Raw genomic sequence first — 23,766 nt, 5'->3', positions numbered from 1 at the left:
GGGATCAGCCCCTCCCCCGCTCTCCTGATCCCAGAAGGATAAGGGGAGGGGGAAAACCTTCCTCTCCCCCCCCTCAATTCTTTCCCTCCCCTCCCGGCACATCCTCCTCTCACCCCGCCCCCACAACCCCAGATCCCGCCCCCAACCATCCCACCCCTTCCTCCTCCTCCTCCAATCCGGCTTCTGCTCCAGGAATGTGGGGGGGGTGAGCCCCCTCCCACCCTGCCTGCTTCTCCCGCAAGTGGAGCTTCCACTCCAGATTGCTGCTCTGCCCCATAGCTCGGGGGGTGGGGAGGTTTCGGAAAGGGGAGGGAGGAGGCAGGGGACCCCCCCCCCTGGATGTTGCAGGAAAGGAGAATCCGGAGCGAGGACAAAGAGGTAAAGGGGTCGCGGGGGGGGCGGAGAAGGGAGACGAGGACCCAGAGACCCCCTCCAGCGCCCCCAAGCGCCTTCCGTGGGGCCTGGATCCCGGCACGCCTGCTGCGAAGGGGCGGAGATGGGGCGCCCCCCCACGAGGACTCCCTGGCCCCGTTTCCCCCGCGCAGGCATCCCTGGGGCGCGAAGAGAAGCCAGGATAGAGACCCCCTGTCCCCCCTTGCTCGTCTTGGGGGGCAATAGGGACGGAGAGATGGGGGGCGCAAGGCGAGGGGTGAGCCAAGGGGGCTCTGGGTGCAGGGGAGACTCAGGGATGGGGGGGCAAAGGCGGGGGGGAGGAGGGAGGAGACGAGGACCCAGAGATCCGGCCAGCTCCCCAAATCGCCTTCCGTGGGGCCTGGATCCCGGCACGCCTGCTGCGAAGGGAGCTTTCCTCGCAGGGCGGACCCCTCGCCCCGTTTCCCAGGCTCCGCGCGTCCCATGAAAGGGTTAAGGGGCGCGAGAGACGCCTGGATAGAGACCCCCCCAGTCCCTCCCTTCCTCCTGTTGGGGGGGGGCTAGGATGGAGAGATGGGGCGCGCAGGGCGAGGTGTCAGTCGCGCTAGAGTGCAGGGGAAACTGCGGGAGAGAGGGAGGGGGAAGGGAAGAGGAGCACTGGGGGGGGGAGATAGGAAGACCAGTTTTTTGGGGGGCGTCTCAATCGTGGCTTCCTTGGGCAATCTTCGAAGGGGCCGCCTTGGCTTCTCCCTCCCGCCCAGGGATCCCTGAAAAGTGGGGGTCCTGCCCCCACCCTTCCATCCTGCAATCTCCATCCTCTTCCCACCCCATAAGTCACTGCCCTGTCCGGACACAGCGCTTCTGTCCAGTCCAACCTCTGGTCCCCTGGAGAGGAGAGGAAATCCCCAGAGGAAGAGGGGAGGGGAGAGGCCTTCTCAGAAGCGGCTCTTGGTTTCCGCAATCCCACCCAGGAAGCAGCCAGAAACCTTTTCCTCTCTCTCAGGCTTCCATCTTTATTGTCTTTTCCACTGAGGGTGAGGATAATGTACACCTGTCCTCAGAAACAGGGGTGCAGAGTCCATGGAATGGCTCTCAGGATTGATATAGAAGTTGCACCTCAAAAGCATTTCTTTTATTTTTTAAAAAGATATTTATTAAGATTTTCAGAATATTACAGAATAAAGAAAAAGAAAAAAGAAAAATACAAAATAAAAATGGTTAAAAGCAATTCATTCTTTCCGTTACTTATCTTTCATTTGCTTGTTTCCCGGACCTCCTCACACCTCCCTTTTTTGTATTCCAGTTCAAATTATTAGTTCAGCAAATCCCTCCCCTCTTTGTATATCCTAGTCTTTAATCATAAAGTATTGTAACATTAGATTTTTACCGATTAATAATCCATTTTTTCATATTCCCTTATAACATTACAGCTAAAGACCATTTAGTTTCTATCCAACAGCATTCTAGCATTCATTAATTTTGCAATATTTCTGTAGATAGTCTTTAATCTTCTTCCAATCTTCTTCCACCGACTCTTCTCCCTGGTCTCGGATTCTGCCAGTCATTTCCGTAAAAAGCATTTCTGTTCCTCTTATTCTTTCTAGGGAATATCAGAGTGACTGACAAGCTGGGATACAACCCATCATCATCCGATGACAGCGACTGCATGAATCTTCCCAGTCAAAGGACCCATTTTCATGATAGACAGTTCCTGTGGCCGGAGGCTCTACACACCGGGTGTGCCTGTGCAGGCCAAAGACTGCCAGTATCAGCACAGGTGAGGTGTGTGACCTCCCCAAATTTACAGACTGTATGTGAATGAGAGTTTGTGGGTGGGATTATAGTTTACGGCAACCCTGTGATTTTCTCCACCCATAACATTTCGTGAGCTGATATTGCAGTACGAATTCCAAATTAACTACAAAAAATCTCGTATTAATAATAATAGTACAGTGGTCCTTCGGGTTAAGAACTGAATTTGTTCTGCAGGTCCGTTCTTAACCTGAAACTGTTCTTAACCTGAACCACCACTTTAGCTAATGGGGCCGCCGTGCGATTTCTGTTCTCATCCTGAAGCAAAGTTCTTAACAGAAGGTACTATTTCTGGGTTAGCAGAGTCTGTAACCTGAAGCGTCTGTAACACAAAGTACCACTGTAAAAGTTATAGTATTCGTCTTTTCCCCCAGCCACTCTGGGCAGCTTACAGTACATATAGGTAAAGGTAAAGGGACCCCTGACCATTAGGTCCAGTCATGGCCGACTCTGGGGTTACAGCGCTCATCTCGCTTTATTGGACGAGGGAGCCAGTGTGCAGCTTCCGGGTCATGTGGCCAGCAGGACTGAGCTGCTTCTGGCGAACCAGAGCAGCGCACGGAAATGCCGTTTACCTTCCCGACAGTACAGTACATATACAAGACAGTAAAACATCCAACATTAAAAACCTCCTGATACAGCTGTCTTCTAAATGTCAGATGGTTGCCTCCTTCCTTGCCCTCTGAAGGGAGGGCATTCCATGGGGCAGGAGGCCCTCTGCCTGGTTCCCTGGAACTTCACTTCTAACAGCAAGGGAACCAGCAGAAGACCCTCGGAGGAGGACCTCCCTGTCCGGACTGAACGATGGGGGTGAAGATGCTCCTTCAGTTCCACAGGGCCAAGGCAGGGGCCAAAACAGCACTCAAGTAAGAAACAGACAAGCAGAGTAGAGAAATATCAGAATAGGAAGCGGGAGCAGGCACATTTCAATACTGCAATTTATATATAATTCAATGTCAGAAATCATGCTGTGTTATTAAAGATGATTGAGGATTATGAAAGGTTCCTGATGCATTACTACCATTTGACAAAATACCATTTTTATTTCCTAAAAATTGGGAACATGGGGAGGACATGGGAGAATGTAGATGTTGAAATAAGAGAAGGTGCTAATGGCGGTTGATGTGTCCTTTTTTCCCTGCCTTCTCTTTCCTGAAACCCAAACAGGATTTCCTTTCTGCCCACTCTGAAAAAGGTGATGGAGAAGACAGAACTGTAGGGGACAAGGCACCTTTCGTTTCATTAAGAATAGCCATTAAAATGTGTAAAATGTGTAATATGCTTCACTGAATGAGCACACATAGTTCACATCAACGAACACAAAAAGGAAAGAACGCATTTAAAGGTATGGAGTGCGGAAAGAGCTTCTCTTTCAATGCAAACACACCAGCGGACTCACATAGAAAACGTTTTACGTGCAGGGAGTGTGGGAAGAACTTCAGTCAGAGTGGAAACCTTAAATTGCACAAACGGACTCACACAGGGGAGAAACCATATAAGTGTGATGAGTGTGGAAAGAGCTTTAGTTACAGTGGAAACCTTAGAAAACATCAACGGACTCACACAGGAGAGAAACCATTTACATGTATGGAGTGTGGAAAGAGCTTCAGTCAGAGTGCACACTTTAGATCCCATCATCGGACTCACACAGGGGAGAAACCATATGAATGTATGGATTGTGGAAAGAGCTTCAGTCGGAGTGCACACCTTAGAAATCATCAACGGTCTCACACAGGGAATAAACCATTTAAATGTATCGAGTGTGGAAAGAGCTTTAGTGATAGCGGAAGTCTTAGAAAACATGAACGGACTCACACAGGGGAGAAACCATTTCAATGTATCGAGTGTGGAAAGAGCTTTAGTGAAAATGGAAGCCTTAGATCACATCAACGAACTCACACAGGGGAGAAACCATATAAATGTATCGAGTGTGGAAAGAGCTTCAGTCAGAGTGCACACCTTAGACAACATCAACGGACTCACACAGGGAATAAACCATATAAATGTATCGAGTGTGGAAAGAGCTTTAGTGATAGCGGAAGTCTTAGAAAACATGAACGGACTCACACAGGGGAGAAACCATTTAAATGTATCGAGTGTGGAAAGAGCTTTAGTGAAAATGGAAGCCTTAGAAATCATCAACGAACTCACACAGGGGAGAAACCATATAAATGTATCGAGTGTGGAAAGAGCTTCAGTCAGAGTGCACACCTTAGATCACATCAACGGACTCACACAGGGGAGAAACCATTTAACTGTATGGAGTGTGGAAAGAGCTTTCGTGATAGCAGCAGCCTTAGATCACATCAACGGACTCACACAGGGGAGAAACCATTTCAATGTATCGAGTGTGGAAAGAGCTTTAGTGAAAATGGAAGCCTTAGAAATCATCAACGAACTCACACAGGGGAGAAACCATTTCAATGTATCGAGTGTGGAAAGAGCTTTTGTGATAGCAGCAGCCTTAGTTCCCATCATCGGACTCACACAGGGGAGAAACCATATAAATGTATCGAGTGTGGAAAGAGCTTCAGTCAGAGTGCACACCTTAGATCACATCAACGGACTCACACAGGGGAGAAACCATTTAAATGTATCGAGTGTGGAAAGAGCTTTAGTAAAAGTGGAAGCCTTAGAAGACATGAACGGACTCACACGGGAGAAACCAATTCAATGTATGGAGTGTGGAAAGGACTTCAGTCAGAGTGGAACACTGGAAAAAAAATCAACGGACTCACACACGGGAGAAACCACATAAATGTATAGAGTGCGGATAGAGTTTCCATTGTAATCCAAGCCTCAGATCACATCAACGGACTCATGTAGGAGAGAAACCATTTCAATGTATGGAGTACAGTAAATACTTCACTCAGAGTGGAAATCTTAGAAAACATCAGTAGATACACAGGGGAGAAACCATTTAAAGGTATGGACTGTGGAAGGAGCTTCAGTGCGAGTGGAAGCCTTGATTTATGTCAACAAACTTACACAAAAGACAAACCGTATAAATATCAGGAAAGTAGATAGAGGTTCACTCTTAGTGGAAGTTGAAAATCAACAGACTCATGGACAGGAAGAACTCTAAGAGTTGAAACCCTTCAAACCATCAACAAACTCAGAGAGGAGAAGCAGTTTAAATGAAAAGATTGCAAGAAGTGCTTTATTTATAATGGAGTGATCAAGGAACATCCCAGGACTCTCACATGGGAGAACCCATTTAGATGTATGGAGTGTGGGACTTCTTCCTCTCAGAGTCCACTCTGAGCAATGAACTCAGCAGGAAATCATTCCTAAAAGCATGAGGTATATTTGAAGTTCTGGTGTTTGTATGAAAAACATTATAATAATGAAATAATGAAGGCAGCATCTCACAATGCTGAGTATAATTTTAGATGAATGTTTTTGCAGCAAACTCTGCCCCCCCACCACATGATCTCCAAGCACTGCTTCTTCAACAGAATGTCATCGCTGCCTCCTGCCCTGCGCGTTCTGAAGAAAACTTGAAATACTGTAATTGAATGGGAGATTTCCCCCCCCCCCAAGCCTAATTTCAAGAGGGGGAATGAGGGGCTGCAGGTACCAGGGAAGTCTCCTGGGGGGGGCATCTTCACTCATGAAGCCCATGGGGCAACCCCAGAGCTCCTGCTCATTCTGGGGTTTGAGGAAGATAGCATTTTTCCATAGTCCCAGAAGGTTTGCTTCAATCATGCTTCTCAGGAGTTTTCCTACCAGAGGACCACAGTGCTGTGGCTGCTGTTGTTGTCAAGGACTGGCTGGTGAGGGGGGAGAGGCACAAGCTGGGGGACCCACAAGGGAAGAAGGCTCAGAGCCCAGCGACTGGTGGTGGGGTGAGCAGAAAGAGGGAGAAAGGGGAGCAGACCGGAAGGGGAGATGTTGCAAGCTAAGGAGGAAACTGGGTTAGGTGAGTGGGAAAAGTGTGGGGCAGAGAGCAGTTCAGGCTCAGAGGGAGGAGAGGAGAGGGCCAGGAGACCCAGAGGAGGCCGGCTGCTGTAGCATCCAGGGAGACTCCCCCTCCTGCTGCGACCAGCACATGCCTCTGAGTGTGGCGGTTAGAACGCTTAGAATGTGGGGATCCCATTTTTCAACCAAAGCCAAAACAAAAACAAAAACCCACCAGCCTTTTCCCAGGTCTTTCCTGACTTGACAGTTGTTCGTCTTCTCTACGACGGACTCTACAAAGTCCTTCTCCCTCCCTTTACTTACCATGGGGTCCCAGCACCCTTTTCTGCCTCTTACACTCTAGGGAAAAGAGTCCCTTTCCATTGGACGCCTGGCAGCCCAGTGCCAAATCCGGCTGCTCCAGAGAGAACGGAAAGGAACTGTAAATGCCCTTGCGCTCTGACGCGCACCAGTCACTTCCTCCTGGATCTTGGTGCTGCCGGTGCAGCTGCATTTAGGAGAAAAAGAGAAATTGGAAGCCGAGTCCAAGTCCCTTGCTATCCAAACTGGCCACTTGGACCAGCCTTGGGGCGTCTTCCTTGGGAAAAAGGAAAAGTTTCAGATCTCAGGTTCCCCGACAGGGAATGAGAGCTTTGATTGGCGTTCTCCCCTTGCAGTTAATTGCCTCTCTAATTGCAGAACCCCAATTCTCCCGTTCTTCCCTCCCCCTCCTCGCTACCTCTTGCCAGGAAGGCTGGGAGTGAAGACCGTAAGCAAAAGAGACAGCCAAGGATGAGAATCTGGGTTGCTGGGTGTTTCAGAGAATCCCGCCCACAATCTTCTCCATTCCTAGACTCACGTCCGCATGCGCTGCTCCTGGCCACCCCAGGGTCTTTTACTAGATCAATTCATGGCCAGCCTGGGGCTGAAAATAAACCTCCAAAAAACTAAATTACTGACAAAAAGCCTCACAATGGAAGAAAAAAAAAGAACTTCAAGAAAAAACAGGCCTGGGAATTAAAAATAAGGTAAAATACTTAGGAATCTGGATTTCAAATAAAAGTTTAAATGTATATGAGGATGATTATAGTAAAGTATTGAAAGAAAGTTTTTTTAAAAAATATGGAAACCTGGACCAAACTCCATCTCTCGGTTGTGAAAAATAATATTCTCCCCAAAGGGAAGAGTCTCAGTTGTGAAAATGACTATCCTCCCCAAAATGATTTTCTTATTCCAAACAATGCCCATTTTAGGAGGAATGAATTGTTTTAAGGAGTGGAAAAGGGAAATATCTAGACTTATATGGAGTGGAAAGAAACCGAGAATTAAACACCAGTTACTAACAGATGAAAAGGAGAGAGGAGGTTTTGCATTGCCAGATTTGGAATTCTACCATGCGGCGGCAGGATTGGTTTGGATAAAAGACTGGATTACACCAAAAGATACGGACCTCTTAGACTTGGAAGGCCACAAGAATCGGTCTGGATGGCACACTTCTTTAATGTACGGAAAAGTGAAGGTCCACAGGGGATTTTTGAGCCATGCGATAAGGAAATTGTGATATAAAATCTGGAATAAATATAAAGGAATACTTGAGCCAAAAATACCCTTGTGGACATCACCAAGAGAAGCCAGGGCAGTAAGAAAAAGAAATATGAAAGCAGATTGGTCTACGTTAGGATTAATCCTAGAAATAGATAAAGACAAGCCTACATTGAAAAAATAGGATTAAATTAAAAATCACCTAACGGATTGGTTACAATATTTTCAGTTACACCAAAGATTGGCCATGGATTTACAGCAAGGAATTGCAAAAGAAACTTCTAAATTTGAAAGAGAAAGGAAAAAATATTCCAAAAATCTATGATTACCTTTTGGAATGGGAAAGAAGAACCAGTCAAGGCAGTTATGGTGAAACAGGCACAGGATTTTGGATACAACATATATATATATATATATATCAATGGGAGAGATTGTGGAAGGTAGATATTAAATTCACAGCATGCTATAACCTTAGGGAGAACATCATGAAGATGTTCTATAGATGACATCGTACCCGCTTAAAACTAGCGAAAATGTATAACGGAGGGTCCCCGACTTGGTGGATATGTAAAATAGATGTGGAGTCATACATGTGGTGGACTTGTGCAATCATTAGGGAATTCTGGGATAATATCTATAATGAATTCAAGAAATTATTCAGACTCACTTAAACAACAACAACCAGAGATCTTTCTTTTAGGCATTTTACCATTAGAAATTAAAAAAGAAAGAAGACCGCTGTTCATGTATGTCACCACAGAAGCAAGAATACGTGTGGCGAGGAAGTGGAAAACAATACTGACAATTACAGATTGGCAGATACTCATGTTAGAATATTTACAACAAGCAAAACTGATGGGAAGAGTTAGAGGAGTACTGAACCAGAAAATATTTGGAGAATGGAGAATGTTTAAGGATTATATGAGATCATATTGTACCAACCACACCATATTAGCAGAACTTGAGTGATACTTGTAAACACAACAAATACTGTTTGTGGAGTAGACGGGAACAATATTAAAGAATATAAAACTGTGTGAAAAAAACGACAGTATAAACAGTACAATGAGAATGATTGGAAGACTCGTTTTGTCAGAAGTCTTTTTTATTTAATTAGGAAGATTAAATTTTTTCATGCACATAAATCTGCTTCTTCTTTCTTTTTCTGTATTTTCTTCTTTTCTTTATTCTTCATTGTTTTTTCTTTAATTTTCTTTTTTTGCAGTATGAGATTGCAAATTCTTTGTATATGTGTGTAATTTAAATCAATAAAGATTATTTTTAAAAATAAATTTGAGGCCGGCCTGATCAAGTGTTGCTTCCTCTGGTTTGCCCCGCTGGAACTCCAGTTCTTTCCAGACCCTGGGGTCACTAGAGGACTGGTGGCTCCTCCTGGCAAATGGCCTGCTGCGCGCTGGATCACCGGTCCTTCCTTGTGCCCCCTTGAATCTGGCCAACCGAAGGTCCCATCTGGGGTGCCATCTGTTGTAAACAAAAGCTGCCCTTCTTCCCTTATGGGGGACACAAGAGCCCTTTATAGAGTCCCTTGTAGGTTCTCCATCGGTAGGAGAAAACAACTGAGGCCAACCAGAGATTATTGAGAAGCAAAGCAGCTAGTAAGCCTGATCTTGATTGATCTGCTGCAACAGGGTGCGCCCCTGAGGAGGACCCCCAACCAAGGCGTGCCTGCCCTTATATAGACATTTTAAATTCCCTGCCCCAGAGCTCCAGACCACCCCTCCATACATCATACATCACAGAAAAGGCGGTCTGCAACAGAAATGTGAATGTTGTTGCTTTTCCTGTCTGCCCGGTTATCTGATAATGCCTTATCTGATTCCCTTTCCTGGTAGTCTGGCCATTCGCTTGAGATGGTGATTTCCCAATTCCTGAGACAATGGGAAGGTTCCCTCACCCCCTCCCTCCTTGCAGAGAAAACATTTGGTCAGTTTGGGAGTCAAAATGGTTTCAGGACAGTCTTCCTGTGCTGCTCCAGACATGTGGTCCACATATCTAGGTATGCGCTTGGTTGGTGCATTTATGAACATTTATTATATATATAAGACCTTCAATTTTTTTATTACAGCCTTTCGCATGATGAATTCTGCATTTACGTTAAATAAGCAGGGAGAGAATATACAGCCTTGCCTTTCCCAATTTTGAACCAATCAGTTGTTCCATGTCCAGTTCTAACTGTAGCTTCTTGTCCCACATAGAGATTTCTCAGGAGACAGATGAGGTGATCAGGCACTCCCATTTCTTTAAGGACTTGCCATAGTTTGCTGTGGTCGACACAGTCAAAGGATTTGCATAGTCAATGAAGCAGAAGTAGATGTCTTTCTGGAACTCTCTAGCTTTCTCCATAATCCAGCGCATGTTTGCAATTTGGTCTCTGGTTCCTCTGCCTCTTCTAAATCCAGCTTGCACTTCTGGGAGTTCTCGGTCCACATACTGCTTAAGCCTGCCTCGTAGCATCTTAAGCATAACCTTGCTAGCGTGTGAAATGAGTGCAATTGTGCGGTAGTTGGAGCATTCTTTGGCACTGCCCTTCTTTGGGATTGGGATTCATGTGTTGCAGGAACAACCCCCCCCCAATCATTCAATTTGTACAAAAACGACGACACACACACTAGACATAGGCAACACTTCTGTTATAAATTCATAGAGAATCAGCCGTACATCGGATCTGCACTGTTCCACTTTTATTTTACACCATGAGGGAAGGACTATCAAAGGGAGGAGACTTGACACAAGGCAGCCATACTCCCCCAAGCGTACAAACACGTCCGCAGATTTCTCCCTTAAGACATGGAATCCTCTTCTGGCTCCAGTTGTATCGGCTGCTTTTCTGAGCCTCTTGGCTGTTGTGCCGGGACGGGGCCTGTGTCCACGGTCCTTGTCCTGGCCTGAGTCCGAGGCTGGGGTGGGGGGCTGGGATTTGGGGGGAGTCGTTTAGCTGCCCCCCCCCGTTCCTGGTTTGAACAGCACCAAGACCTAAAAGACGGAGGGATCTAAGCTCGTGGGGTGGGGGAGGGGAGGATGTTGCTCTTGGGGGGGGGATCCCACTTGGCAGCTGGATCTCCGAGATCAGCCCCTCCCCCGCTCTCCAATCCACTAAAGGAAGGGGGGGACCTTCCTCTCCTCCCCCCCCACTCAAACGTTCCCTCCCCTCCCTGCACATCCTCCTCTCACCCCGCCCCCACCATCCCAAATCCCTCCCCCAATACATTGCTCCTCCTCCTCCAATCCGGCTCTTCTGTTCCAGGACTGGGGGGTGTGAGCCCCCTCCCTAACTGCCTGCGTCTCCCGGAAGTGGAGCTTCCACTCCGGATTGCTGCTCTGCCCCGTAGCTCTAGGGGCGCGCGCGTTCTCAAAGCGGAGGAGGGGCGGCAGGTAAATCCTCCCCACCCACGTGGATGTTGCAGGAAAGGAAAGGAGGATCGGGAGCGAGGACAAAGAGGTAAAGGGGTCGCGGGGGTAGGAGGGGGAGAAGAGGACCCAGGACCCAGAGACCCCGCCAGCTCCCCAAAGCGCCTTCCGTGGGGCCTGGATCCCGGCACGCCTGCTGCGAAGGGGCGGAGACGGGGCGCCCCCCCCCCACGAGGACTCCCTGGCCCCCTTTCCCCCGCGCAGGCATCCCTGGGGCGCGGAGAGAAGCGGGCCGGGAAAGGGTTAAGGGGTGCGGGAGGCGCCTGGATAGAGACCCCCCCCGTCCCTCCCCGGCTCGTCTTGGGGGGCATTAGGGACGGAGAGATGGGTCGCGCAGGGCGAGGGGTGAGCCGGGCCAAGGGGGCATCTGGGTTCAGGCGAGACTCCGGGAGAAAGAGAGGGGGTCATGGAAGTGGGGGGAGAAGGGAGGGGGCACCCCCGGGTCAGGGAAGCGCAGCAATGGGGGGGGGGGAGAAGAAGACCAGTCTTTGGGGAGACATCTCCATCATGACGCCCACGATGAATCTCCGGAGGGGCCGCCTTGGCTTCTCCCTCCCGCCCAGGAATGGGCCCCCCCTTCAAGGCGACCAGAGAAGGATCCCTGGAAAGTGGGGGTCCTGTCCCCCCACCCCTTCCTTCCTGCAATCTCCATCCTCTTCCCACCCCATAAGCCCCTGCCCTGTCCAGACAATGATTCTGCCCAGTCCAACCATTGGTCCCCTGGAGAGGAGAGGAAATCCCGAGAGGAAGAGGGGAGGGGGAGGCCTTCTCAGAAGCGGCTCTTGGTTTCCGCAATCCCACCCAGGAAGCAGCCAGAAACCTTTTCCTCTCTCTCAGGCTTCCATCTTTAAGTGTCTTTTCCACTGAGAATGAGGATAATGTACACCTGTCCTCAGAAACAGGGGTGCAGAGTCCATGGAATGGCTCTCAGGGCTGATAGAGAAGTTGCACCTCGAAAACATTTCTGTTCCTCTTATTCTTTGTAGGCAGTGTCAGAGTGACTGACAAGCTGAGATACAATCCTTCAGCATCTGATGACAGCGACTGCATGAATCTTCCCAGTCAAAGGACCCATTTTCATGATAGACAGTGCCTGGGGCTGGAGGCTCTACACACCAGGTGTGCCTGTGCAGGCCAAAGACTGCCAGTATTAGCACAGGTGAGGTGTGTGACCCCCCCAAATTTACAGACTGTATGTGAATGTGCGTTCGTTTATGGATTATAGTTTATGGCAACCCTGTGATTTTCTCCACCCATAACATTTCTTGAGCTAATATTGCAGTACGAATTCCAAAATAACTACAAAAAATCACAAAAGAATAATAATTGTAGTATTTATACCCTGCCCATCTGGTTGGGTTTCCGCAGCCACTCTGGGCAGCTTCCAGTACATATAAAAGACAGGAAAACATCAAACATTATAAACCTCCTGACACAGGGCTGCCTTCAGCTGTCTTCCAAATGTCAGGTAGTTGTTCATTTCCTTGACCTCTGAAGGGAGGGCGTTCCACAGGGCGGGCGCCACCACCGAGAAGGCCCTCTGCCTGCTTCCCTGTACCCTCACTTATCACAGAGAGGGGGCCAGCAGGAGGACCTCAGAGGAGGACCTCAGTGTTCAGAGTGAAGGATGGGGGTGGAGACACTCCTTCAGGTCTACAGGGCCAAGTCGGTTGAGGGGTTTAGGTCGCAGATCTTGCTCCTCCTTAATGATCTCCAAGTCCGACATATAGTTAGCAGAATAGGAAAAAACACTCAGAGGCAGCAAAAAATCCATTCAGCAGATAAATTTAGTACTGAAGGCAAAGAATCATAACAATCCAAAAACTGAATTTACAGTAAAACCCTAACACAGCATAGCGAAACAGCACTCAAGTAAGAAAGACAGAGGCAGAGTAGAGAATAGCAGAATAGGAAGTGGGACTAGGCACCTTTCAATACTGTGACTGATAAACAATTCCGTGTCAGAGTAACCTTGGGACTGGATACCAAGCTTGGCTCACTCCAGTTTAAACCAGTTTCTTCTGGTTCCCAAAACAAGGAAGGTTCAGCATAATCTCATAACAACTGATCCCACCACCTGCTCTCAGCAGAAAGGAAACTCCCTTAGCAGCTAAAATGCTCCAGCTAGAGAAAACACCACTTTGAATCACACAGAGCAAAACTACTAGGACCTCCTTGAACCAATAGACTAGGAATGATCTCTATATGTCAGATCAATACTTTTCTTGCCTGAAAGATGCAACCATGACACTTTAAAGATCAGCACAAGCAGTTTGAATTGTGCTCGGAAATGCACTGAGAGCGAGTGAAGATCCTTTAGGACAGCGTTACAAGGTTGAACTTTTCATTAAGTACAGTTATCCCTTTGCCTGGAATATCCAGCTTTGTCAGTGCCAAATTAGGGTAGTCCTGTGTCAGAAGACAGGCACGAGATCAGGCAGCACATCAACATTATAAAGAACCATTGGGGTGGGGTGTTTCCCATTTGCCAGCTGCTTTCCTTCCGCTTCTCCTGCTCTCTCCACGCAATGTGAGGCATGTAGATGGAGGTCCATCTCCCAGAACAGGAGCTTCCCTGAGCTCCCATTCAGCTGGCGCCAAGCACCAAGCCTTGCCACTAGTTCTCTGACTGACCCAGACCACAGTCCCTGGAAAAGACGAAGACCTGGGTCTCCCAAAATGGTCCACTTGGACCTCTTGAGGCCATTGGGACTGTGAAGGTGACTCATGAAGATCTAGAGGTGGAAACAGGGCTGGATGGAGGATTATAATAATATAATCATAATAATTTATTATTTATACCCCGCCCATCTGGCTGAGTTTCCCCAGCCACTCTGGGCAGCTCCCAATCAAATGTTTAAAACAGTACAGCGTTAAATATTAAAAACCTCCCTGCACAGGGCTGCCTTCAGATGTCTTTTAAAGATAGGATAGCTGCTTATTTCCTTCACATCTGACGGGAGGGTGTTCCACAGGGTGGGCGCCACCACCGAGAAGGCCCCCTGTCTGGTTCCCTGTAACCTCATTTCTCACAATGAGGGAACCGCCAGAAGGCCCTCGGAGCTGGACCTCAGTGTCTTTATGATGCAGAGGATGGGGAATGTCCAAAGGAACGATGGACCAGAGAAAGAGAGGGCCTGTTCATGGACCGAGAGCAGCTGCCTTTCCTGTGAGGAAACAATTGATTTGAAAAGGCTGTATTCCAAGATCATGCTGCTTTATTGACGATGATTGAGGATTATGAAAGGTTGCTGCTGCATTACTATCATTTGATGACATTGCTTTTTCATTTGCTGTGCGTAAGAGGGGGTGGGGTGGGTGTTTAGTTGGGTGCGGGAATTTGTTTAATTTAATTTAATTATGGTGTGTTTGTAACATTCTCTTTTTTTGTTTGTTTTATTGTTTTGTTAGTTTGTTTTTTGTATAGGTTTTAATTTGATTTTAAGGGGAGGGGTCAGGGCTGCCTGGGAGTGGATCCCAACAAACAAAATGGCTGGGGCAGGTTCCACAGGGGGGGATGTACTGGGACAACCAATCTCAGTGATCACGGGTAGGAGGAGGAGTTATGCTAAGACCAGACCACGTCATTACCGAGGAAGCGGGCTTAGTCATTGTTTGAGGACTATCCCTGCCTCCAGGTCTGGTCTTGACCAGATGGGATACTGGAATCAGCAAGGGATACCCACACAACCTGAAGGTGCTGCTGTGCAATGCCAGGTCAATGATCCATAAAACCATTGTGATCCATGACTTGATCATGGATGGAGGACTTGACCTGGCATGTGTAACAGAGACCTGGTTGGATGAAGCAGATGGGCCTGTCCTTGCCGCTGCTTGTCCGCCAGGTTTCTCTTACGCACAGCAACCCAGGTCATGTGGGCGGGGAGGGGGGGTTGCCGTGATTTTTAGGAAGTCATTAGTTTGCACCAGGCATCCTATTGAGAAGACCCAGTTTTCTGAGTGCATGTTCTGGAAGTTGGGCAATAGGGGCAGTACAGGATTCCTTTTGGTGTACCAACCCCCCCCCCCCCCGCTTCACCAAGGATTCCCTGCCCGAGCTGCTTGAGGTCATGGTGGATGTTCTCCTGGAGACACCTAGTTTGGTTGTCCTCGGGGATTTTAACATCCATGCCAACACGACCTTACAAGGGGCCACTCGGGACTTTGTGGAGAGCATGGCCTCCATGGGGCTGTCCCTGAATAGGTCTGGCCCAACCCATAGCCGCGGACATGCCTTGGACCTGGTGTTTACCTCTATGGATGTTCATGATCTGACACTAAGTAAAAGCAAAACAAAAGAAGTGCCATGGTCAGATCACTTCCTGGTGCAACTGGACTTCTCCGCGACCCTTCCCCTCTGCAGGGAGGTGGGACCAATTCAGATGGTCTCCCACCATATAATGGATCCAAATGGTTACCAGAGAGTGGTAGGAGATGCTTTATCCCATGATTCCCTGGTGGCCCGCTGGAATGTGGAGTTAACCAGGGCTATTGACTGGCTCCGAAGCACCCTCTCTGATTGCATGGAGTCCGAACAGCCCCGTGGTTTTCCACAGGTCGGAGGGCAATGAAACAATCGTTGAGACGGCTAGAGCACCGGTGGCGGATAACTCATTCTGAAGCTGACCAGACACGGGTTAGAGTTGAATGTTGAGCCTAGTGGTGGTAGTGACGGCGAAAACTACTTTCTTCACCGCCTCTATTGCATCTGCAGAAAACAGCAGCAGGAGACTTTTTTCGGTGATTCGCAATTTAGCAGAACCACCTGCTCCATCAGGGCTCAGTGCAGCCCACATGATCTCCTGCAATGATTTTGCAAAGTTTTTTTACAGATAAAGTCGCTCAGATTCACTCAGGTCACTCAAGTCGCTCAGGTAGACTCCACCGTGGGAGCAGGGCCGGGGCGGGAGAGTGCTAGAGTTCTGTCTAGTCAAGTTGAGTGGGATCAATTCCAATCTGTTACCTCCGAGGATGTGGACAGGCTGCTTGGACGAGTGAAACCAACCACCTGTCTCCTGGATCCTTGCCCATCCTGGCTGATAAAAGCTAGCCGGGAAGGACTGGGCGATGGGCTTCGTGGGGTGGTGAATGCTTCCCTCCGTGAGGGAGCCTTCCCAGACCCGCTGAAAGAGGCAGTTCTTAAACCGCTTCTTAAAAAACCATTTTTAGATGCGGCCACGATGCCCAACTATCGCTGAGTCTCAAATCTTCCATTCTTGGGCAAGTAGTTGCTGAACAACTCCAAGCACGCCTGGAGGAAACGGACCATTTGGATCCCTTCCAGTCGGGATTCGGGCCTCATCATGGGACTGAATCCGCCTTAGTCGCACTGGTTGATGATCTCCGGGGCGCAAGGGACAAAGGTGAGAGCTGTTTCCTAGTTCTGCTGGATCTCTCAGCGGCGTTTGATACCATCGACCATAGCATCCTTCTGGACCGTCTTGAGGGCCTGGGAGCTGGGGGCACTGTCATACAGTGGTTCCGCTCCTTTCTCCTGGGCCGTGTCCAGAAAATGGTGTTGGGGGATGAGTGTTCAGACCCCTGGGCCCTCACTTGTGGGGTGCCTCAGGGTCCTGTCCTCTCCCCCATGCTTTTCAACATCTACATGAAGTCGCTGGGAGAGATCATCAGGGGGTTTGGGCTGGGTGTTCATCCATATGCGGATGACACCCAGCTCTACCTCTCTTTCAAATCAGAACCAGTGAAGGCGGTGACGGTCCTGTGTGAGTGCCTGGAGGCGGTTGGAGGTTGGATGGCGGCAAACAGATTGAGGTTGAATCCTGACAAGACAGAAGTACTGTTTCTGGGGGACAGGAGGCGGGCAGGTGTGGGGGATTCCCTGGTCCTGAATGGGGTAACCGTGCCCCTGAAGGACCAGGTGCGCAGCCTGGGAGTCATTTTGGACTCACAGCTGTCCATGGAGGCACAGGTTAAATCCGTGTCCAGGGCAGCTGTGTACCAGCTCCACCAGGTACGTAGGCTGAGACCCTATCTGCCCGCGGACTGCCTTGCCAGAGTGGTGCATGCTCTGGTTATCTCCCGCTTGGACTACTGCAATGTGCTCTACGTGGGGCTACCTTTGAAGGTGACCCAGAAACTACAACTAATCCAGAATGCAGCAGCCAGACTGGTGACTGGGAACGGCCGCCGAGACCATATAACACCGGTCTTGAAAGACCTACATTGGCTCCCAGTACGTTTCCGAGCACAATTCAAAGTGTTGGTGCTGACCTTTAAAGCCCTAAACGGCCTCGGTCCAGTATACCTGAAGCAGCGTCTCCACCTCCATCGTTCTACCCGGACACTGAGGTCCAGCACCGAGGGCCTTCTGGCGGTTCCCTCACTACGAGAAGCCAAGTTACAGGGAACCAGGCAGAGGGCCTTCTCGGTAGTGGCACCCTCCCTGTGGAACGCCCTCCCACCAGATGTCAAAGAGAACAACAACTACCAGACTTTTTGAAGACATCTGAAGGCAGCCCTGTTTAGGGAAGCTTTTAATGTTTGATGTATCATTGTATTTTAATATTCTTTTGGAAGCCGCCCAGAGTGGCTGGGGAAACCCAGCCAGATGGGCGGGATATAAATACTAAATTATTATTATTATTATTATTATTATTCAGAAGAGCACGATCACTCGCGCCTAATGATCCTTCCACGTCTACCCCACTAACCAGGTCATCAACATTGGTTAGGACCAGATCTAAAATGGCTGTTCCTCTTGTTGCTTCTCCCACTTTCTGGACAATGAAGTTGTCTGCAAGGCCAGTGAGGAATCTGTTTGACCTTATGCTCTTGGCTGAGTTTGACATCCAACAAATATCCAGGTAATTGAAGTTCCCCATTACTACTATCTCCCTTCCTTTTGCATGTTTGGCCATATGTTCCAGGAAGGCATCATCTATGTCCTCCGTTTGGCTTGGGGATCTATAGTAAACTCCCACAATGAGGTCTCTGTTATTCTTCTCTCCCTTAATTTTGACCCAAATGCTCTCACTTTGGCTTTGAGGTTCTAAATCTTGGATCTCTTCACAGGTATACACATCCCTGACATATAACGCCACTCCTCCTCCTTTCTTGTCTGGTCTGTTTCTCTGAAATAGATTGTATCCCCCCATTTTTACATTCCAATCGTAGGACTTATCCCACCAGGTTTCAGTGATGCCTATTATGTCATATTTAGTTTGCTGTACCAAGAGCTCAAGCTCATCTTGTTTATTTCCCATGCTTTGCGCATTAGTGTACAGACATTGAAGTCCATTAATCATTCCCCCATGTCTCTTATTTAAGGATTTTTTTCCTCCCACCACTAGGTCTGCGTGCTGTTTGCTCCATTTGATCTATGACATTTGGATGATCATCTTCATCAATTGATAGACTCCTACCTTCAGGAGCACTGTCTCCCTCCCCCACATTAGTCAGTTTAAAGCCCTCCTGATGAGGTTTCTGAGATTTTTGGCAAAAACATTTCTCCCAACCGTTGTGAGGTGCAGCCCATCACTTGCCAGAAGTCATAGAATCATAGAATCATAGAATCATAGAGTTGGAAGAGACCACAAGGGCCATCGAGTCCAACCCCCTGCCAAGCAGGAAACACCATCAGAGCACTCCTGACATATGGTTGTCAAGCCTCTGCTTAAAGACCTCCAAAGTAGGAGACTCCACCACACTCCTTGGCAGCAAATTCCACTGTCGAACAGCTCTTACTGTCAGGAAGTTCTTCCTAATGTTTAGGTGGAATCTTCTTTCTTGTAGTTTGGAGCCATTGCTCCGTGTCCGCTTCTCTGGAGCAGCAGAAAACAACCTTTCTCCCTTCAAGAAACTGCAGTCCGTGATCTAAGAATCCAAACCGTTCCTGTTTACACCATTTGCGAAGCCAGCTGTTCACTTCCACTATTTTCCCCTCTCTCCCTGGGCCACGTCGTTCAACTGGGAGGACAGATGAGATGACTATTTGTGCATTTAGTTGCTTCAATTTCCTGCCGAGAGTCTCGTAGTCTCTTTTGATCTTCTGGAGGCTATTGCTTGCAGTGTCATTGGTTCCCACATGAACCAAGAGGAAGGGGTATTTGTCAGTGGGTTTTATGATTCTTGGATCTTAGCCCCGGGGAGACAGCACACTTCCCGAGACATCTTGTCAGGCCCACAGATCACTGTTTCTGTTCCCCTCCGTAGTTAATCCCCTATCACCACTACACGCCTCCTCTTAGGTTTGGTCGGGGTTCTTCCGTGAGCTGTCCGTTCCAAGGTCGCCTGCACATTCCCTGAGGACTGACTTTGCTGCTCGTCTTCATATACCTGATCGACTGTAATGAGGGAGAGATCCTCAAATGGAGTCTGCTCTTCATCTTCCATGCTAGGGGAGAGGACCTCAAAGTGTATTTCTAAACAATCAGAGCGAACCCTGGGCCTCCTACTTCTTTGAGTCATGTTTCTCCATATATCTGGCTCCTGTGTTGGTGAACTAGCCTCCTTCTCAGGGGAGTCCCCTGTTTCCTCCTTGGTGGAGACGGTGTGGTCTGTTGCTTCCAAGAAGAGCTCCAGCTCTCTAATTCTTTGGAGCGTAGCTACACCTTCCTCCAGTTGCTGGACTTTGTCTTCTAAGAGGGCAATCAACATGCAATTGCTGCAGGTAAAGCTGCCTGCAACCTTTGGCAAGATGGCAAACATTGTGCAGGAACTGCAGGCGACTGCAGCTGTTCCCTCCCCCTCCATCTTGAGAATGTGTCGTTGGGGGTGGCTACAGAGGTCCTCCATCATAAATAGCGTGAAGACAGGACAAATAACTCCCCCCACACCAAAAAAAACCTAGGTCTCCCCAACAAACGTTTGAGACTAGCTCCCCTAAATCTAAAAGATGGATCAAACTGTGTGCGCCGCTGCCCTGCTAGCTCTGATAAGCTCCTCCCACAGCTAATCACCTGACTCAACAGAGACCCTGCCCCCTCTGACCTTTGCACAGGGAGAACAGCTAATCAGCCACAAAGAAAAGCACTGGGGGGGGGGGGGAGATTGGAAGACCAGTTTTTTTGGGTTTTCGTGGCTTCCTTGGGCAATCTTCGAAGGGGCCGCCTTGGCTTCTCCCTCCCGCCCAGGGATCCCTGAAAAGTGGGGGTCCTGCCCCCACCCTTCCATCCTGCAATCTCCATCCTCCTTCCACCCCATAAGCCCCTGCCCTGTCCAGACACAGCCATTCTGTCCAGTCCAACCACTGGTCCCCTGGAGAGGAGAGGAAATCCCGAGAGGAAGAGGGGAGGGGGGAGGCCTTCTCAGAAGCGGCTCTTGGTTTCCGCAATCCCACCCAGGAAGCAGCCAGAAACCTTTTCCTCTCTCTCAGGCTTCCATCTTTAAGCGTCTTTTCCGCTGAGGGTGAGGATAATGTACACCTGTCATCAGAAACAGGGGTGCAGAGTCCATGGAATGGCTCTCAGGATTGATATAGAAGTTACACCTCAAAAGCATTTCTTTTCTTTTTTAAAAAAGATATTTATTAAGATTTTCAGAATATTACAGAATAAAGAAAAATACAAAATAAAAATGGTTAAAAACAATTCATTCTTTCCATTACTTATCTTTCATTTGCTTGTTTCCCGGACCTCCTCACGCCTCCCTTTTTTGTATTCCGGTTCAAATTATTAGTTCAGCAAATCCCTCCCCTCTTTGTATATCCTAGTCTTTAATCATAAAGTATTGTAACATTAATTTTTTACCTATTAATAATCCATTTTTTCATATTCCCTTATAACATTACAGCTAAAGACCACTTAGTTTCTATCCAACATCATTCTGGCATTCATTAATTTTGCAATATTTCTGTAGATAGTCTTTAAACTTTTTCCAATATTCTTCCATCAACTCTTCTCCCTGGTCTCGGATTCTGCCAGTCATTTCCGTAAAAAGCATTTCTGTTCCTCTTATTCTTTCTAGGGAATGTCAGAGTGACTGACAAGCTGGGATACAACCCATCATCATCCGATGACAGCGACTGCATGAATCTTCCCAGTCAAAGGACCCATTTTCCTGATAGACAGTTCCTGTGGCTGGAGGCTCTACACACCGGGTGTGCCTGTGCAGGCCAAAGACTGCCAGTATCAGCACAGGTGAGGTGTGTGACCTCCCCAAATTTACAGACTGTATGTGAATGAGAGTTTGTGGGTGGGATTATAGTTTACGGCAACCCTGTGATTTTCTCCACCCATAACATTTCGTGAGCTGATATTGCAGTACGAATTCCAAATTAACTACAAAAAATCTCGTATTAATAATAATAGTACAGTGGTCCTTCGGGTTAAGAACTGAATTTGTTCTGCAGGTCCGTTCTTAACCTGAAACTGTTGTTAACCTGAACCACCACTTTAGCTAATGGGGCCGCCGTGCGATTTCTGTTCACATCCTGAAGCAAAGTTCTTAACAGAAGGTACTATTTCTGGGTTAGCGGAGTCTGTAACCTGAAGCGTCTGTAACACAAAGTACCACTGTAAAAGTTATAGTATTCGTCTTTTCGCCCAGCCACTCTGGGCAGCTTACAGTACATATAGGTAAAGGTAAAGGGACCCCTGACCAGTAGGTCCCGTCATGGCCGACTCTGGGGTTATGGCGCTCATCTCGCTTTACTGGCCGAGGGAGCCGGCGTACAGCTTCCGGGTCATGTGGCCAGCAGGACTGAGCTGCTTCTGGCGAACCAGAGCAGCACACGGAAATGCCGTTTACCTTCCCGACAGTACAGTACATATACAAGACAGTAAAACATCAAACATTAAAAACCTCCTGATACAGCTGTCTTCTAAATGTCGGATGGTTGCCTCTTTCCTTGCCCTCTGAAGGGAGGGCATTCCATGGGGCAGGAAGCCCTCTGCCTGGCTCCCTGGAACTTCACTTCTAACAGCAAGGGAACCAGCAGAAGACCCTCGGAGGAGGACCTCCCTGTCCGGACTGAACAATGGGGGTGAAGATGCTCCTTCAGGTCCACACGGCCAAGGCAGGGGCCAAAACAAAACTCAAGTAAGAAACAGACAAGCAGAGTAGAGAAATATCAGAATAGGAAGCGGGAGCAGGCACATTTCAATACTGCAATTTATATATAATTCAATGTCAGAAATCATGCTGTGTTATTAAAGATGATTGAGGATTATGAAAGGTTCCTGATGCATTACTACCATTTGACACAATACCATTTTTATTTCCTAAAAATTGGGAACATGGGGAGGACATGGGAGAATGTAGGAGATGTTGAAATAAGAGAAGGTGCTAATGGCGGTTGATGTGTCCTTTTTTCCCTGTCTTCTCTTTCCTGAAACCCAAACAGGATTTCCTTTCTGCCCACTCTGAAAAAGGTGATGGAGAAGACAGAACTGTAGGGGACAAGGCACCTTTCGTTTCATTAAGAATAGCCATTAAAATGTGTGAAATGTGTAATATGCTTCACTGAATGAGCACACATAGTTCACATCAACGAACACAAAAAGGAAATAACCCATTTAAAGGTATGGAGTGCGGAAAGAGCTTCTCTTTCAATGCAAACACACCAGCGGACTCACATAGAGAGAAAACGTTTTACGTGCAGGGAGTGTGGGAAGAACTTCAGTCAGAGTGGAAACCTTAAATTGCACAAACGGACTCACACAGGGGAGAAACCATGTAAGTGTGTTGAGTGTGGAGAGAGCTTTAGTTACAGTGGAAACCTTAGGGAACATCAATGGACTCACACAGGAGAGAAACCATTTACATGTATGGAGTGTGGAAAGAGCTTCAGTCAGAGTGCACACTTTAGATCCCATCATCGGACTCACACAGGGGAGAAACCATATGAATGTATGGATTGTGGAAAGAGCTTCAGTCGGAGTGCACACCTTAGAAATCATCAACGGACTCACACAGGGGAGAAACCATTTAAATGTATCGAGTGTGGAAAGGGCTTTAGTGAAAATGGAAGCCTTAGAAATCATCAACGAACTCACACAGGGGAGAAACCATTTCAATGTATCGAGTGTGGAAAGAGCTTTAGTGATAGCGGAAGTCTTAGAAAACATGAACGGACTCACACAGGGGAGAAACCATTTAAATGTATCGAGTGTGGAAAGAGCTTTAGTGAAAATGGAAGCCTTAGAAATCATCATCGGACTCACACAGGGGAGAAACCATATAAATGTATCGAGTGTGGAAAGAGCTTTAGTTATAGCGGAAGTCTTAGAAAACATGAACGGACTCACACAGGGGAGAAACCATTTCAATGTATCGAGTGTGGAAAGAGCTTTAGTGAAAATGGAAGCCTTAGAAATCATCAACGGACTCACACAGGGGAGAAACCATTTCAATGTATCGAGTGTGGAAAGAGCTTTCGTGATAGCAGCAGCCTTAGTTCCCATCATCGGACTCACACAGGGGAGAAACCATTTCAATGTATCGAGTGTGGAAAGAGCTTTCGTGATAGCAGCAGCCTTAGTTCCCATCATCGGACTCACACAGGGGAGAAACCATATAAATGTATCGAGTGTGGAAAGAGCTTTAGTTATAGCGGAAGTCTTAGAAAACATGAACGGACTCACACAGGGGAGAAACCATTTCAATGTATCGAGTGTGGAAAGAGCTTTCGTGATAGCAGCAGCCTTAGTTCCCATCATCGGACTCACACAGGGGAGAAACCATATAAATGTATCGAGTGTGGAAAGAGCTTCAGTCAGAGTGCACACCTTAGATCACATCAACGGACTCACA

At 48.0% G+C, this 23,766-nt stretch overlaps 1 protein-coding gene across 1 annotated transcript in view; it reads left to right on the top strand.

The window, feature by feature from the left end:
• The first annotated feature begins 252 nt into the window (after positions 1-252).
• The window catches only part of LOC309541244 (uncharacterized protein), a 182,839-nt gene continuing 159,325 nt past the window's right edge, over positions 253-23,766 (top strand). The window contains exon 1 of the mRNA XM_082238866.1: positions 253-378. The gene's annotated coding sequence lies outside the window, so the exon portion shown is untranslated. The remainder of the gene's footprint in view (positions 379-23,766) is intronic.

Source organism: Podarcis vaucheri, assembly GCF_965113315.1.
Source record: "Podarcis vaucheri genome assembly, chromosome: 10".
Classification (NCBI taxonomy): domain Eukaryota; kingdom Metazoa; phylum Chordata; class Lepidosauria; order Squamata; family Lacertidae; genus Podarcis; species Podarcis vaucheri.
This window is presented reverse-complemented; position numbering and strand designations above follow the sequence as displayed.